Source organism: Protopterus annectens, chromosome 17.part0 (assembly GCF_019279795.1).
Source record: "Protopterus annectens isolate FY-2018-M chromosome 17.part0, PAN1.0, whole genome shotgun sequence".
NCBI lineage: Eukaryota > Metazoa > Chordata > Ceratodontiformes > Protopteridae > Protopterus > Protopterus annectens.
This window is the reverse complement of record NC_056751.1, coordinates 657,672,892-657,689,343: the sequence shown is the minus strand read 5'-3', so window position 1 is coordinate 657,689,343 and position 16,452 is coordinate 657,672,892. Positions and strand designations below refer to the sequence as shown.

Sequence of the window (16,452 nt, the reverse complement as noted above, 5' to 3'; positions counted from 1 at the left end):
TAGCTCTCAGAGAATTAAACTGGCTAAAACTACCACATCACCTAGCTCTTTCTCAGCTAACTACAATATTCAGACTTCTCTATAAACCAGACTATTGGCCAACTCTTAACAACATAATATAACACTAAGCCCTCAATAGAAATTTACAAACAAAATCAATAATTACTATGACAAAACTATCTAATAGTGCAGGTGACTATCTATATTCAAATATAATACCCAAAGTATGAAACCATATCCAACCAAAATCCATTCAGAATACAATCTCATTTAAAATGTAAATACAACTTCGACTATCACATCAATGGACTTGCTCCTGTATGGCTTCCAGGATAAATGCCACCTGTTATTTTCAGCTTGCCATATCACCAGACCATTTCACTTTATTCAGAATCCTATGCCTAGTGGGTTTATCAGATAGATAATAAATCATGTGGTTACTGCTATAATATTCAAAGACATGGACGTAAGGGAGGGAACTAGGCAGACAAAAAGTGTTAATGCCGTAATTTAGAGGTGGAGTATAAAGCAGGTTCATATATTATATATAAGGCTGTCATAAGTTTTGTATTAGAAGTATAGATTTGGGCAAGCATTGTCATAAAGATATGTATATGGCTGGAGAATGTTATTAAAGTGACAGGTATTGGTGAAGATAGGGTTTTTTGACTAAGCCCTGTCTGAAGACCCTGGTAAACAAAAGCAAAATAAACTAAAAACATAAAACTAAATCATAACACATTACAGTGTTGTTAAAAAAGAGAATAGTAAGTATATTGAGAAATGAAAGATGCATCATTGGATTTAAATTTGTCTAAAAAAGGAATATGTCATAATTTTTGAAATAATTTATCTGAATATCAGAAATGTACTGAAAATGTTGAGGTTTTAATTGAGAATATGATTTGTACGAAATTCATTACTAGTAATGTCTTTCGGCATTTCCCTGTTAGGGGTCACCACAGCGGAACTTCAGTCTGCTAATGATTGGCAGTGGATTTTTACGGTGCTTTGTTGCCAGCCCGATGTCCAACCTTCAAAGAAGGCACATCCATTCATGCACGCACATACCTGCATGTCTTTATACATTACTCGACCATGGGGAGGACATGCAGACTCCACACAGAAGACGCTCCTGCCGAGAATTGAACGGCAGAACCTCTTGCTGTGAGGCGACAATGCTAACTGCTGCACCACCGCGGATGTTTTATTCTTACTAAACACTTGAACAAAATGCTTGAACAAAAAGTTGCATCAGGCTGCCTTTATTTTATGTACTTCTAGCAATACAAAATGATGTAGTCTTCCTGCCTGTTTTTTCTATAGTTTCCCAGATTGTTGGGGGCAGGGGGTTAGAAAGATTAGGTACTGTATTTGATATAGCCCCCATACATTTATCTTTACATTCATACATTTACAATTTTTGCAACAGTTAAGGAACATAAAATGGAAAGAGAATTTCATGTTGGTAGTCATGAATGTTTGTATACTAAAGTCATTCGTACAAGATGACTTATATCTAAATGCTACTGAATAAATATTGAAAGAATGCACTTTTAAGAGAGACACATTGAAATAATAGAAGTTTATATTAAAATAACTATATTTTTAGTGGGCATTTTAACAGATGGTAGATTTGCCTCTGTTATGACAATTTATTTATGGACATGTTGGAGCAGGTGAATTTCTGTGGAAATAGTCATTTTATTGAGAATGTATTTTTTTTTAGAAATGTTTTACTGCTGATCTATTTTTGATATTAAAAAGAAAACAGAAACTTTTAAGGATTGTTTGATGGGTTTCAAGACAATCGTTTTGGAATTATTTTCACTTGTCTACAAATTCAAAGCACAAATGACATGTGTGAAGATATATATATACAAAATGTGTTTAATACTGTATTGCATGAAAAAACTAACCTCAAATAATTATTTTCTTTATGCCACCCCTGCATATGTCCTCCATTTAATAGTTGTCATTACCATTTGGGGAATTTTGCATGCCAGAAAGCTATGTACAGAGGTGGAAAAATTCCAGGATGTGGTTTTGGACACTGAACATAGACTAAGATATAGGGACTGTGAACAAGATAAGTAGAAATATCTTTCGTAAGGGTAATTCTAGAACTATCAATCTTTCCAGAAATACTGGTACTGAGAAATGGGATATTCCTATAAGATAATGTTTACTTTGTAACCAGTTATGCACCTTTTGTGGAGTGAGCAACACAGATTTTGAAGAAATTGGTTAACGTAAATGGATGTAAGGGATGTAGATTTTGTAAATATGTTGGCTGTAGCCTCAACCAAGCCATTACTAGGCAAAGTATCTAACTATCACAAGTTAGATAGTGTAAAATTTGTATCATTATCAGAAGAACTACTGCCTGAAGTGCCCTAGCAATCTGTTGTATATACAATAGACTAAATAGCTTGCTATGGTGCATGTATTAGAACATCTTAAGGATACTATTAATATCTGACAAGATAGCCCAGTAGACACCCATTTCCATTAAAATGATGCATCAAATAAAGAAATTATAACTTCATTATAAAGTGTAAAATCTGATATGAGCAATTATATTACAATGTTTCAGATAACGTCTTTCAAAAAAAAAAAAACATGGTTTGTGTCTGGATTTGAAACTTTGCAACCTAAAGTTTCTAACAACTGATGTAAAGATCCTGTGAAGATGTCTGAACATAAGTTGGTGTAATACTGCACCTGCAAACGTTATGCACTGCCCTTGCTTTAATTGGACAGCTGCATTGCATGCCAGCTGTCCAGTAATGACTCACAATGAAGAAAATGAATTTTAAAGTAGCCACACATGTTTATTAACAGTTATGTTACAGTGTTCCGTGCAAGCAAAAGTGAGTAGCACAAGTGTGCTTACATCACTGAGTGGAGTTTTAAAGCAGGAAGTAATGAATAGCCCCAGTATGTTCTGATGAATTATTTTAATTTTCTTTGGTTTATAAAAATACATACTCATACTGTTCTTTTACAAACTACACATTCAGGCAGTGTTTGCTGCTTACAACACACCCATATTGCATATGCAGCACACATGGTATTGCAGTGTAGCTTAGTAGGCTGCAATGAAATACATCAACTCTTGTGAGTTATTAGTGGTAATTTCATTTTAAATGAACCTACAGAGATTTCCACTCAAGTTGATCATGCTCCCTGCCACAAAAGGAAATATTGTCAACCTAGCTATCTGGAACTTTGTAAATAATTCTATGTCATTTGTGAATATTAATATGGTTTATATAGAACTGTAACAGAGGGAGATACTGCCAGCACAGCTGTATATGAATATCAACATGATTCATATGGTTGTGTTGTAAACATATTAGAAATGTATGTCATGTAAGATGGTTTGTACAGACGTGTGTGCTGAAGAGATATGTTGTAGAGTACTTAGCTTAAAGATGCATCCACAGTGTACCCTAATGAAAAAGAGCAGAAATGTATATAAAATATTGTAACTGTGTAAATGTATATGTTTTAACACAGGGAACTGGCATATAGAAGGTTACCTTGCAAAATTTAAGAAAAAATTGTTGAAATTAAATTATTTTATAACCACATAATAAAACAGATTTTTTAACTTTTAATTTTGAATGCTCAGGCAAGTGTGTAGAATTTCTGGATGTGAAGGACATGCTGGATAAAGACAAAGGTGTGGATAATAAAATCCAAAGGAAGGACACCTGGAGGAATCACTATCTTGATAAAGACAGCATGCATCCTAGATGTATTACTAAGAACATCATGAGAAATGAGATCACTCGCATTTCCAGGTTATGTACCAGGGATAATGACTTTGAAAAAGAAAGAAAGTATTTAGAGCATCATTTGTTGGATAGGGGATTCAAGGAAAAAGATATCATGCTGAGTTAAGTGGAGACTACTGTGTTAAGGAAAACTAAAGGAAAACCATTTTATTACACATCCAATACTACCACTAAAAAGAAAGCTAAGAGAAATTGGTGTGGGCAGAATAACATGACTCAATTTATTTTTTTATTATTTTTATTTATTTTAATTTACATTTGATGACCGGGAAAGTCTGACTGGACACAGGTCCATTTTCAGCAGAGGCCCGGGGAGAAAAGCGCCACTAAAACAATGCTACAAATACATTTTATAAAATACTGTATTCTTAAGGCATACAATTAAACATATAAGAACATATTTAACATTTCTTCATAGGCATAAAAATCAATAGCATCAGAATAAAATTTAACATTTTTTCTTAGACTTATAAATTAATACCATCAGAATAGACCATTGTTTGGTAAGAATAAGAATTCAGAGGATAGAAACTTATAGGCTATCTTTGGCAGAATCCTTGCAACACTGCAATGTAGTGGATTAGCCTGGGAAGTCCCATGTGCACAGCCAATTGTTAAAATAGTGGGTTTTGAGTAGTTTCTTAAATAGTGAAGCAGAGCTTGTAGAAGTTATGTGATTTGGGAGTGAGTTCCAGATTTTTGCTATTGTACAGCCAAAGAGAGTTTTACCCACTTCATTCTTATGTTTGATGACATCTATGAGATTTCGGTCTGTTGATCTTAAGGCTCGGGTGGTGGTGTAGGGCTGTATTAAATCCTGTAGTGTGGGTGTTTTGTCAGGGAGGTAGTACAGTTTGTGGGCTGTGGAGAGTTGAGTAGCAAGAAGTAGTTGGGGCAACTCAAGCCAGTTGAGCTGTTTGAGGGAAAGACAATGATGGGATCTATTAGCGCCACCTGTAGCAAACTTGGCAATCTTGTTATAGCAAGATGCCATTTTGTTTTGTTCGCTGTGGTGAAGATTAGTCAAGATTGTGGAGGCATTCAGTAGGGTGGATAATAGATGCATTCTAGCAATAGTGGCTTTGGTATAATTGGTCATGAATTGCTTGTTCCTATACAGTAGACCAAGCTTTTTGTTTACTTTTTTGATTGTTTGGGCTATGTGTACATCAAATTTGAGATTGTTATCGAGTACTACTCCTAGTAGTCTAGTGTGTGTTGTTGGGGTGATTGAGGTACTATCTTTGGAGTTTATGGTGAAATCATTATTTAGTGCAGGAGATCTACCAGGACTGAAGAGAATTAGTTTTGTTTTCTTAAGACTGAGTATAAATTTAATGCTAGAAAACCATGCTTCAGCTAGAGTAAAGTTATGCTGTATTATTGTTTGAAGTTTGCTTAAGGTTGGGGCAGTGCATATGATAGTAGTGTCATCTGCATATTGCACCATAGGGGCAGAGGGAAAGGATGCAGCTATCTGATTTGTAAATCTGGAGAACAGTAATGGACCAAGTATGGAATTTTGAAGGACTCCTTTGGATACCAGTAGAAGGGAGGATAGTTGGTCCTGCCAAAGAACTGCTTGTTGGGGCCTGATAAATAGCTGTTAAACCATGATATAGTGAGAGAGTTAATGTTAAGGGCAGATAGAGATTTGAGAAGCATGCTGTGGTTGACCATATCAAAGGCTTTAGATAAGTCTAAGAATACAGAGGAAATGAAAAGTCCGTTGTTTCTATGGGTGTTGACTATGTTGGTATATGAGAGTAGAGCTGTCGTGGTACTATGGGAGGGTCGAAAGCCATTTTGAGATGTGGTTATAAGATTATTTTTAGGTGGTATTGCATTAGTTGTGAATGTACTACTCACTCTAGTATTTTTGATAAAGGAGATAAAATTGCAATTGGGCGGTAGTTGGTGAGCTCCAAGGAGTTGCCGCCTTTGTGGAGTGGAATAATATGAGATAGTTTCCACAGGTTAGGTACTTTGCATTTGGATATGGATCAATTTATGAGGATAGACATGGGGTAGGAAATGGTTTCAGCTGATAGTTGAAGGAAATCAGCGGGAAGTTTGTCAGCAGATAGCGTGGTAGGTTTTAGTTTTTTTGAGGAGGTTAGTAATAAGTTGTGTAGGTGCTGGAGACAAGGAAAAGCTAGAGGAAGACACCAATCCAGGGTCCTTCCTGGTGTTTTCTGTCAACTTGTTAAAAGCTAGAGGAAGTCTGTTGTGTAGTAGGGTTAGTAGGTGTTGGAGAAGGTATAGGGCTGGTGGTGTTATTTAGGGTGTTAGATAGAGCTAGGACTGTTTCGGTAAAGACTTTGTTGAATTGTGTGGGGGTGTCCTCTTTGTCTGTTGGAACTATGGGCGTGGGAGTGCTGGTTTTACCTTGGTGCAGTAATTTACTTATTGAGACCCAGAATCTCTGAGGGCTGTGAGCATGTTTTTCTTGTAAGGTTTTGTAGTAATTGGTTTTATCGAGTTTTATAAATTGTTTGGACTTATTCCGTAGTGCTAAGTAGGGGTTCCGGTGTGTAACTCGCAAGACATTTCCCTGCGAGCTACATCGCCGATACCAAATGGCTGCAGCAGCAATTTGCCATAGAGCAATATGGCTGAATAGCATAGCCACTGCTGCTGTAACCTATGCACAGAAATATTTCTACTGGTGGCGATCCTTACAGACAGCAGCCCAGCTGTATTCTAGTAGGGGACAGCCATACTCGATATGTACCACATTCCGTATTCTCATGTAAGTAATGCATTTATTTTATTATTTATTTATTTTATTGTCAGACGTGTGACAAAATAAATAAATAATACAATAAATGCATTGCATACATGAGAATACGGAATGTGGTACACATCTGGTGCGGCCGTCCTGCTAGAATACAGCTGGGCAGTTGTCTGTAAGGATCGCCACCAGTAGAAATATTTCTGTGCATAGGTTACAGCAGCAGCGGCTATGCTATTCAGCCATATTGCTCTATGGCAAATTGCTGCTGCAGCCATTTGATATCGGCAATGTAGCTCACAGGGGAAATGTCTTGAGAGCTACACGCCGGAACCTGCTAAGTAGTTTTGTTTTGAGGTAGTGGTTTTAAGTTTATGATATTGAGCCCAGGCTCTGTCTCTGTCCTTCATTATGGTTTTAGTTTCTTTTGTTAACCAAGGGGCATAGTTGGTCTTAACTCTGATGGTTCAGGCTGGTGCATGACAGTTTAGGATTTTGAGAAAGGTTGAGTTAAAGTAATCTACTGCTTCATCTAGGGGTAGGTGTTTTAGGGGAGTCCAGTTACAGTATTTTAGTTCATTGTTTAAGTCCTTGGCTTTGAAGTTATTTTTGTTGTGAGCTATTCTAAGGATGGGTTGGTTACTATGGTGGAATTTATTCCTAATAAGGTAGGTTGGTTGGTGATCGCACAAATTGTCTGATAGGCAGCCTGATTGGTGTGCTAAGGTGGGTTAAGACAGAAGTATACATTCTAAGATGGACTGACATTTAGATTTCTTATCAACTCTTGAGGGGTGTCTATGATTTGGGTAAACCCATGAAGGATTAATATGGGTAGAGTGATTGAATTTGGTACAGTAGGACCAGTCAATATTAAAATCTCCTAAGATTATGATCTCTTGTGGATGGGTGATAGACATCCAGTGTAACAGGTTCTCCATAGTGGAAATGTTATTACTTGGTGAGATGTAGGCACCTACTATAACTATATGTTTGCTAGAGTTTAGTTTTAATTTAGCAAGACTGAGTTCAATATCATTGACTTCCTGGGAGTTGTAGCTAACCTGTTCCAATGTGAGATGCTTTTGAAACAGTATGGCTACACCTCCTCCTTTTTTTCCCTGGCCTATCTTTCCATATAATATTATAGCCATGGAGTGTAATCTCATTATCATGATGGTCTGGTCTAAGCCATGTTTCAGTTAATATGGCTAAATCTGGTAGATATAAAGCCAAAAGGGCATGGAGGTCCTGAATTTTGTTAAGTATACTTCTTACACTAATGTTTAAGAGAAGAAGAGAGGAGATTGTCCTTCTATAAAGAGGGTTTGGTTGGTTTAGGTTTGTATGGAGTGAAAAACTGGGTCCTGGGTTGGGGTGTATGTATCCACAACAAGTGAGGTTTTGAGTTAGATATAGGTAGAGTTTAAGTAGTTTTTGTAGTATTTTATTTTGTTTTTGGGATAAGTAGGGATTAATTGTGTTTGTTAGTTTATTATTTATGTAGGAATATCGATGGGTTGGGGCAAGGTCGCATGGAGATATTGGGAAATGTTTTAGTTCTAGTGTATTGGCTATGGTTTCTGTTTGCCACTGAGTTGAATTGGTGAGATTAGGTTGAGTGTGGTAAGATGTGAGGATAGAAAACAGGAGAAGAACAAAAATAGTTAATGTGTAAAATGCTACCTTAAGGTGTAGGAAAGGCATTTTGTTTATTTTGTTTCTTCCCCTCTTATGTTACCTTTTGTAGTAGGAGAGGAGGGGTAAGTGAGAGTAGGGGCTATAGAACTAGATGGCAGATAAGCAATTAAAGGAGCTAGTGACAAGGGTGTGGTGTAGTATGATTGAATGGGGATTGATGATGTGATTTGATTGGTTGATTGGGTGTGTGAGCTGAGGTGGGAGTGGTTAGCAACTATAAGTTTAATTGTAAAAGGGGTGGGTGGGAATGGGGGTAGGGGAGGGGAGCAGAGTCAGCATAGTGAATGGAGCGGGGCAGCACTTTCCTAGAAGAGCAGCAGTAGAAAACAATTAGATGTAATTCAGGTAGTACAGTAAAGCGCTGTGCTTTAGAGTCTGCTGGTTAGCAAATTACCTTCTTGAGAAAGCTACCTTTTACTAAGTCTATGCTATTTACTTTCCTTAGACAGATATATTATGCCTAAATCTATGTGGATGGAATGAGCACAGGTTATCTGGGAGCTATACTGTGGAGGTAGATGGGGGAACTTTGGCAGGGCAAGGGGGGGCACAAGGTCTGAGGTAGTTAAGTTAGAGGATATGTGAGTGAGGAGGTCAGTGAGAGGACAGGCATGAGAAGGGAGTAGAGGTACAAGGGCGATACAGTGTTAGGAGGGTAAAAGAAGAAAGCTAGGATAGTAAAAGATGAGTGAGGGGGTAGGAAGGTAGGTGACTAGGCTAAAGGCCGACGAATGCCCACGTAGTGGGGTGGGGGGGTGAACAGTAATGTTATGTAGCTGTCCAGGAGTAGTACTCAATGGGGCACAAGAATAGGACAATACAGTCAGGGATACTTATTATTATCACTGAGCATATGTTCAAATACTGTTGCTGTATAGGGATTCCTCGAATAGAGCAGTACTCTGAATTGGGCTGATCTTCAGGAGTTGGCTGGGGTTATACAAGCTTGTTTATTTCAGGTGTCAAGGATGTTCAAGTACTTTTGCCGTAGAGGGATTCCTCCAATAGAGCAATACTCTGAATTGGGCTGATCTTCAGGAGCTGGCTGGGGTTATACAAGCCTGTTTGCTTTAGGTGTCAGGGACGTTTAAATACTGTTGCTGCAGAGGGATTCCTCCAATAGAGCAGTACTCTGAATTGGGCTGATCTTCAGGAGTTGGCTGGGGTTATACAAGCCTGTTTGCTTTAGGTGTCAGGGACATACAAATACTGTTGCTGTAGAGGGATTCCTCCAATAGAGCAGTACTCTGAATTGGGCTGATCTTCAGGAGTTGGCTGGGGTTATACAATCCTGTTTGCTTTAGGTGTCAGGAATCTGGTCAGCATACAAACAACCATGTTGGGGGCTGAGGACATGGTAGGAGTTATGCTTACTTACTCCAGTGATAATATGGCTGTTTGTGAAATTATTAGGAAGTTTTGGCCTGTTCAGAAATTGTCTAAAATAGGTGGGGAGAAACCAATGTTTACTTTTAAAATCAGGAAGAATTTAAAAAGACTTCAATACAATAAGGACCGTAATCCAAGAGAGAGGAAGATCAGTAGAAAAGGGACTTTTACATGTGGATGCTGCTTTGCTTACAGCATTATTGATAATGGGAATATTTTGTGCCATCCAACCACAGGAGTCGAGCATCATTTCAAATGCTCTAATTGTCGCACACAACATGTAGTCTACTTGGCTACTTGCAAAGACTGCCCTGTGTATTATGTGGGTAAAACTGATCAAATGCTAAAAAATAGAATCTTAAGACACCTGAGAGATGTTCGTGATAAAGACCGATGTAATGCACTAGCGAGTCATGTTTCCATGCTCCCCGATCACAGTTTTTTATTTAAAGCAATGGAAAACATCCCTGTGGGGATAAGGGAAGGTGATATTAAAAGCACAACAGAAATGAGGGAAGTGAAATGGATAATTAATTTAAGGGCAGATCGCCCACTGGGGTTGTACTCTGTAGTTCCACTCAAGCCTGTATTAAAGAACAGAAGAGTCCAGATTGTACCCTAGAAAGGTGTGTCATATATACAGGAACACTCATTTGACAGTTAAAACAGGGAATCTGAGGGTTAATTGCCCATTGGACAGCATAGTGTGGCCTTGATCTACCAGTTTGGAATATAGGCAGGCTCTGACTAATGAGGACAGAGGTGTGTCTTGCTCCTGGAAGAATTTGATTGGAACTAGAGAAGAGCAGTGGCCCGATTCTATAATTCCCATTGGTACTTACTATATTCAAAAGAAAAAAATATAAACCATTTCAAAAGCTCTGCTAATTATTGCACACAACCCGTAGTCTACCTGGCTACTTGCAAAGACTGCCCTGCATATTATGTGGATAAAATTGATCAAATACTGAAAAACAGAATCTTAAGACACCTGAGAGATATTCGTAATAGAGACCCACGTAACGTGCTAGTGAGTCATGTTTCCAAGTTCCCTGATCACAGTTTCTTATTCAAAGTAATGGAAAACATCCCTGTGGGGATAATGGAAGGCAACATTAAAAATACCATAGAAATGAGGGAAGTGAAATGGATAATTCATTTAAGGGCAGATCACCCACTGGAGTTGAACTCTGTAGCTCTGCTCAAACTTATATTAAAGAATAGAATAGTCCAGATTGGACCTTAGAAAGATGTGTCATGCATACGGGAACTCTCATTTAACAGTTAAAACAGGAAATCTGAGGGTTAATTGCCCATTGGACAGCATAGTGTGGCCTTGACCTATTAGTTTGGAACATAGGTAGGCTCTGACTAATGAGGATAGAGGTGTGTCCTGTTCCTGGAAGATTTTGATTGAAACTAGAAGAGGGCAGTGGCCTGAATTGATAACTCCTATTGGTGCTTACTATATTCAAAAGAAAAAAGAACTCCAACCAAATATACAATCTGAAGAAGGATTTTCCGAAAGCGCTTATCATTTGCAATAGTTTTCTGGGCTCTATACACTTTTTACTGTTTTATTTGTCTTATTGGATTTAAGACGTATTTGTTTTAAAAGGAGCTGAACTGCCATGGTGGTGTGGCACGTTTACTTTGCTACATTGTTTTTTTCTTGCCCTCCCTTCAGTAACCAAGAGGTATTTTTACTGTTACGTAATAAAAGAGATGTTATCTTTCAGTTTCAGTGCAACAGCAAACATAATATCTAGAACTAGAATTTTTTTGTATTGTCTTTAAATGTGGAGGAATGTAAATTATTTTACGACTTCCACCATTTGCCAAAATATCTAAGGTCTATGTGTTTTTGCAGAGAGATGCTAAATGCTACCAGCTTTGGTGGGGGTTTTCACCTGAGGTAGTTGGATGGCAAAAAGGGATGTCATGCTGCAAGTATCCCAGTAGTAATATTTGAGATATTAATTTAAGAAATCTCAGAGAGAGAGAGAGAGAATGAGCATTTTGTATTTTGTCTTTGACCTGACAACATCAGCTGGAAACCCATTTACCACATCTGACTTGCCTTGTTTTGGAAGTAAGTTAACTAGGGTACAGTTATTTCTCTTAGATTCAGAAAGGAATGTAGTGAAGTATAGATTAGATGTTTTTCTTATTTATTTGAGACTGCCCTGCAATGTTGTTTTAAATATTTCCTGTGATTCTGAACTCTGTTACTATGAATACATATTTAGTATTGTCTTGTTCTTTTATTATTTATTATTAAATATATTTAAATCTTTCAATTATGGCTGGTCTCTCTAGAGATATTTAAGCTCTTAGAGTATTATCTATTTGGTGACACTGTGCTGGCCAAACTACCATTTGGATTAATAGTAACATTACACAGTAAAATTGAACTCCCTTTGCTAAGGGCCTTAACATAGCTGATAAGCAGTGGTTGGTGGCAGTGAAAATTATGTTATAGTTTGGGCAGAAGGCGGCATAGTTAGTAAACCTGTGCCAGCCTATACCAGGTGTGTGTGTGTGTGTGTGTGTGTGTGTGTGTGTGTGTGTGTGTGTGTGTGTGTGTGTGTGTGTGTATACTGTAAATCAAACCTCCAAATTTGTGTGAGTGAGTTACTTGGGCAGGGACACGAAATACTTGTTGAACAGTGGGGGTGCTTGTGGTCTTGGCTTGGCCACTCAGCTGAGATCTCAACTCTATAGCTGTGCCAGTGGGGAGTCTTACTGGGGATCTGGGGAAAGAGGGTGAAGCCAGCCTCAGACTGATTATGATCTCTGTGTGCTCTTAAGGAAAATTGCACGTTACTGTACATGTACTTGTCATCCTCCCAGTCTGTACATCTCCATTGTTGCCACTTGTGAGGGTCAAGGCTCCTTTATTATTGGGCCAGCGGTGGGGCGTCACATATTTATTAGGTGGCAGTGGTGAGATTTCCACATATTAGGATTCGGCGGTGTGGATATTGAATTCCTGTAAACAGTGGAGACTAAGGAACGTGTTTTTACTCTGATTCAGCCACACAGTGAACATTCAGAGTTTCGTATCACAATACTTTTATTTTTTTTGTGTTAGCTTAGTTAGTCACAGAGAGCAGGCAAGGATGTCAGCAGAGGAGTATGGCAAGCTGACAATGAGCTAGTTGGCTGAGATGTGCCAAGCCAAAGGACTTTGGCATGCAAGCCTGACTAAAACAGAAATGATTGCAGCATTTGTCACAACTGCACCACAAACCAGCAACCAGGAGGACAAACCAGGCTGGCCTTGGGAATGTACAGCTATCAGAAAATGGACAGTTCAAACTTTCCACAGAGGAATTAAACATCCATCTGGAGTTAAAGAGACTTGAACTGGAGGCTAAACGTTTGAAACTGGAATCAGCAGAGAGACTGCGGCAGGAGAAACAAATGGAATTAGAAGCAGCAGAGAGACTGAAACATCTGAAAACTAAAGAGAATGAGAGGCAGAGGCAACATGAAATGAAGATGCTGACTCTTCACCAGGGCCATGGAGGTAATGGGGAAGGAAGTAACCGAACCCCAGAAGCAACAAAGGTCAGTAAATTTCTTCCACAATTTATAGAGGGTGATAATTTTGATAGTTTCATTCAAATGTTTCAAAGGGTATGTAAACAGAATAATGTTGACCAAGGACTCAGGGTACGGTTCCTCACCCCCTTATCCCATGGTAAAGCTGTAACTGCTATTTCTAAATTGTCTGATACTGATTGCTTAAATTATAATACTGTTAAAATTGTCTGTTTGGAGTGTTTTAAGTTAACACCTGAAGCTTATAGAAAAAAGTTTTGTGAGCATAGATGCAAGGCAGATGGAAGTGTATGTGAATATATTGCTGAACTCAGCACTTATTTTCATAGGTGGATTAGTGAGTGTCAGGTCACCACTTTTGAAGGGCTGGCAGAACTTTTGGTGAGAGAACAAGCCCATTGCACTTTGCCTGAGGACATGAGAATCTGGTTAGCTGATATACAATGTAATACTACAGATGAGTTTGGGAAGAAGGGAGACTTATACCTAGCAAGCAGGGCATCACTGCACAGAAAAGGGATACCCAGTGCTGCTCATGGGTCTAAGGGAACCCATGGTGGGCAGCCTAGACTGCCCAATAGAGTTTGCCAATAGCAGGAGAAACCACTATTCCAGATACACATTCAAGACCAAGGGTTAAGAGTTTTAAATGCAACCAGTGGGGGCATGTAGCTTATAGAAGTCCACAGTGGCAAGGCAAGTAAGTGGGAATGACAGAATGCCAGCAGTAAGTTGTCTGCAGACAGCAGGGGTATCAATCTACGACAAGAGGTTATTTCCAATCTTAGTAAATGGGAAACAGGCCACTGCTAAGAAAGACAGCCTCTAACCTAACCGTTGTGAAGCCTGCAATGGTTAAAGAGGAGCACTACTAGCTTAGGCAGTCTACTCCAGTCAGAGCCTTAGAAAGGACCCCATTCCAAATACCTTTGGCTGGAGTTCACCTTGACTGGGAGGATAGAAAAGGAAGCCAGCAAGTAGGTGTGTTTGAGGATATCCCTGCAGATGTCTTGACAGGAATGATTTTGACAATGCAGCACTTTGTGTGCATGCATAGGTTCATAGGTTCATACTAGGCTATCTGCCCTAGGGCATGTATAAGCCTAGCCAGAGTGTGTTTGGCTTTTGCCACCCATTTTAAATTAATTTTGCTATGCCCTTTTTCGAGGTTAGTATACTGTGCCTCTGTCTAACAGTGACACAGAAGTGATACCCGGGGTAAACCTACGATCTCCCATCCACTCATCAAGATTCCTCTTGAAGAGAGTCAATGAGGGACTCTGCCTAACCTGGACTGGGATTTTATACCAGAGTGAAGGGAGCCTCTGGGTTATGAATCTGTCCCTCCAGCATGTCATATTTATTTCATTGCTGAAGTTCAAGTCTCTCGAGCGCGTAGCTCGATGGGATTTGGATTTTCTGAGGTGCAGCATATCCATTAATTCCGGGTTGGACATGGCTTTATACATCAGGCACAGATAGCCTCTGAGCAGGCGGTATGCCACTGAGTAGAGCTGGAGTTTCTTTAACCGGGCAGCATATGGCATCTGTTTGAGCCCTTTGATCCTTCTGGTGAGGTACTTTTGGGGTCTTTCCAGTTGCTGCAGGTGTCTGGTAAGGTACATCCCAAAAGGGGCATTGTACTCAATTATAGGCCTGATGAGGGATGAGTAAAGAGGCACGATGACCTCCCCTGATCTAGATGTGAATCCCTTCATGATTAGGTGGGCTATATAAAATGTTTTCTAACCACTTTGGCCAGGTGGTTGTCAAATGAGAGATTGCTATCAACTTGGGTCCCCAGATCCTTAATTACTTCTTCTGTTCATAATGGATTACCACCTATGTGGTAATTTGTGGGCACTTTGTTTTTGCCAAAGGGGATGACTATACACTTTTTGGCATTTAGCTTGAGGCCATGACTCTGGCACCAGTTATCTGTTTCTATGAGGCCCTTTTGGAGGATGCTTGTGTCGGCTGGAGAGTCTATTATGGCGCCCAGTTTGCAGTCATCTGCGAACTTGGTCAGCCACAGTCCTTCTGTGTTGGCCTGTACCTGTAAGAAATATATACCGAACAAGAGAGGTCCCAGGACTGAGCCTTGTGGGATGCCACTTGTAACTGGTTTGGAGTCTGACATGGCTCCAGCAATTCTAACCATGTTGGTTCTGTCCTTGAGCCAGTTTGAAACCCATCTAGTGACATTGGGGTTTATATTTAAGCTGGTGAGCTTATCTATAATGCCCGAGTGGGTTATTGTATAGAAGGCTTTTGCAAGGTTCAGGTAGGCTGTGTGGAACACCTTTCCCTCGTCAATGGCCTTGGTGACTGTTTCAAAGAAATCGACCAGGTTTAAGAGGCAGGATCTGCCCTTAACAAAGCCGAACTGGGTAGGATCCACTGTCTGTAGGTCCCCAATATCTTTATTTTTGAGGTCCACGATGATCCTTTCCATAACTTTGCAGACCAAGCTAGTCAGGCTTAAGGGGCGATAGTTTCCAGGATCCGTTGAGGCACCACTTTTGTGGAGAGGGACCACTGTTGCTGTACGCCACTCTTTGGGTACATATCCTGTAGTAAGGCTGAGATTGAACAGTAGTTTTATGTTTGAGTTTAGCTCTTCTTGGAGTTCATGTAGGATGCAGCCCGGGACACTGTCTGGTCCCATTGATGCTGTGTTTTTTGCTTTGGAGAGGGCGGCTCTTACCTGAGCATCTGAGATGTCAGGGGGGCAGCACTCTCCTTGGATAGATATTTGCCCTTTTGGTGGGGAGGGGGGGGAGAAGTTTGCGCTGAACCTGTCAGCTAGGATGTTGGCAATGTCTGTGGGTTCGGTGTATTTTTTGTCATTTTGGACTAATTCTGAGCTTATCTGGGAATTCCCACCCAGGTTCCTAACATAATTAAAGAAAGCCTTGTGATTATCCTTAGTGTCCTGTGCAATTTTTCTCTCGAAGCTGGCCTTAGACGATTTTATGAGTGCCCATAGTTTTTTTGCTAATACTGATCAGAGATGCCTTCCCTTTTTGGGATTTTGCTCTATTGTGTAGTAGCTTCCTCCTTCTATTGTATAGTTTGTTTATGGCTGGGGTCCACCAGACAGGACATCTGCCTTTGGAGGATTGGGTCTTGGTTTTATTTGGATTGCATGATCCATGCATTCCTGAAGGTGTTCATAGAATGTGTTTATAAAAGATTCTGCTGTCTGGGCTGTATTTCCCACAGGCCCGGGGGCTTTGAAGGATTCCACCTCGGTTT

At 39.6% G+C, this 16,452-nt stretch overlaps 1 protein-coding gene across 1 annotated transcript in view; it reads left to right on the top strand.

Moving 5' to 3' along the window:
* The window catches only part of SPON1 (spondin 1), a 1,605,397-nt gene that overhangs the window by 193,499 nt on the left and 1,395,446 nt on the right, over window positions 1-16,452 (top strand). The window lies entirely within an intron of this gene.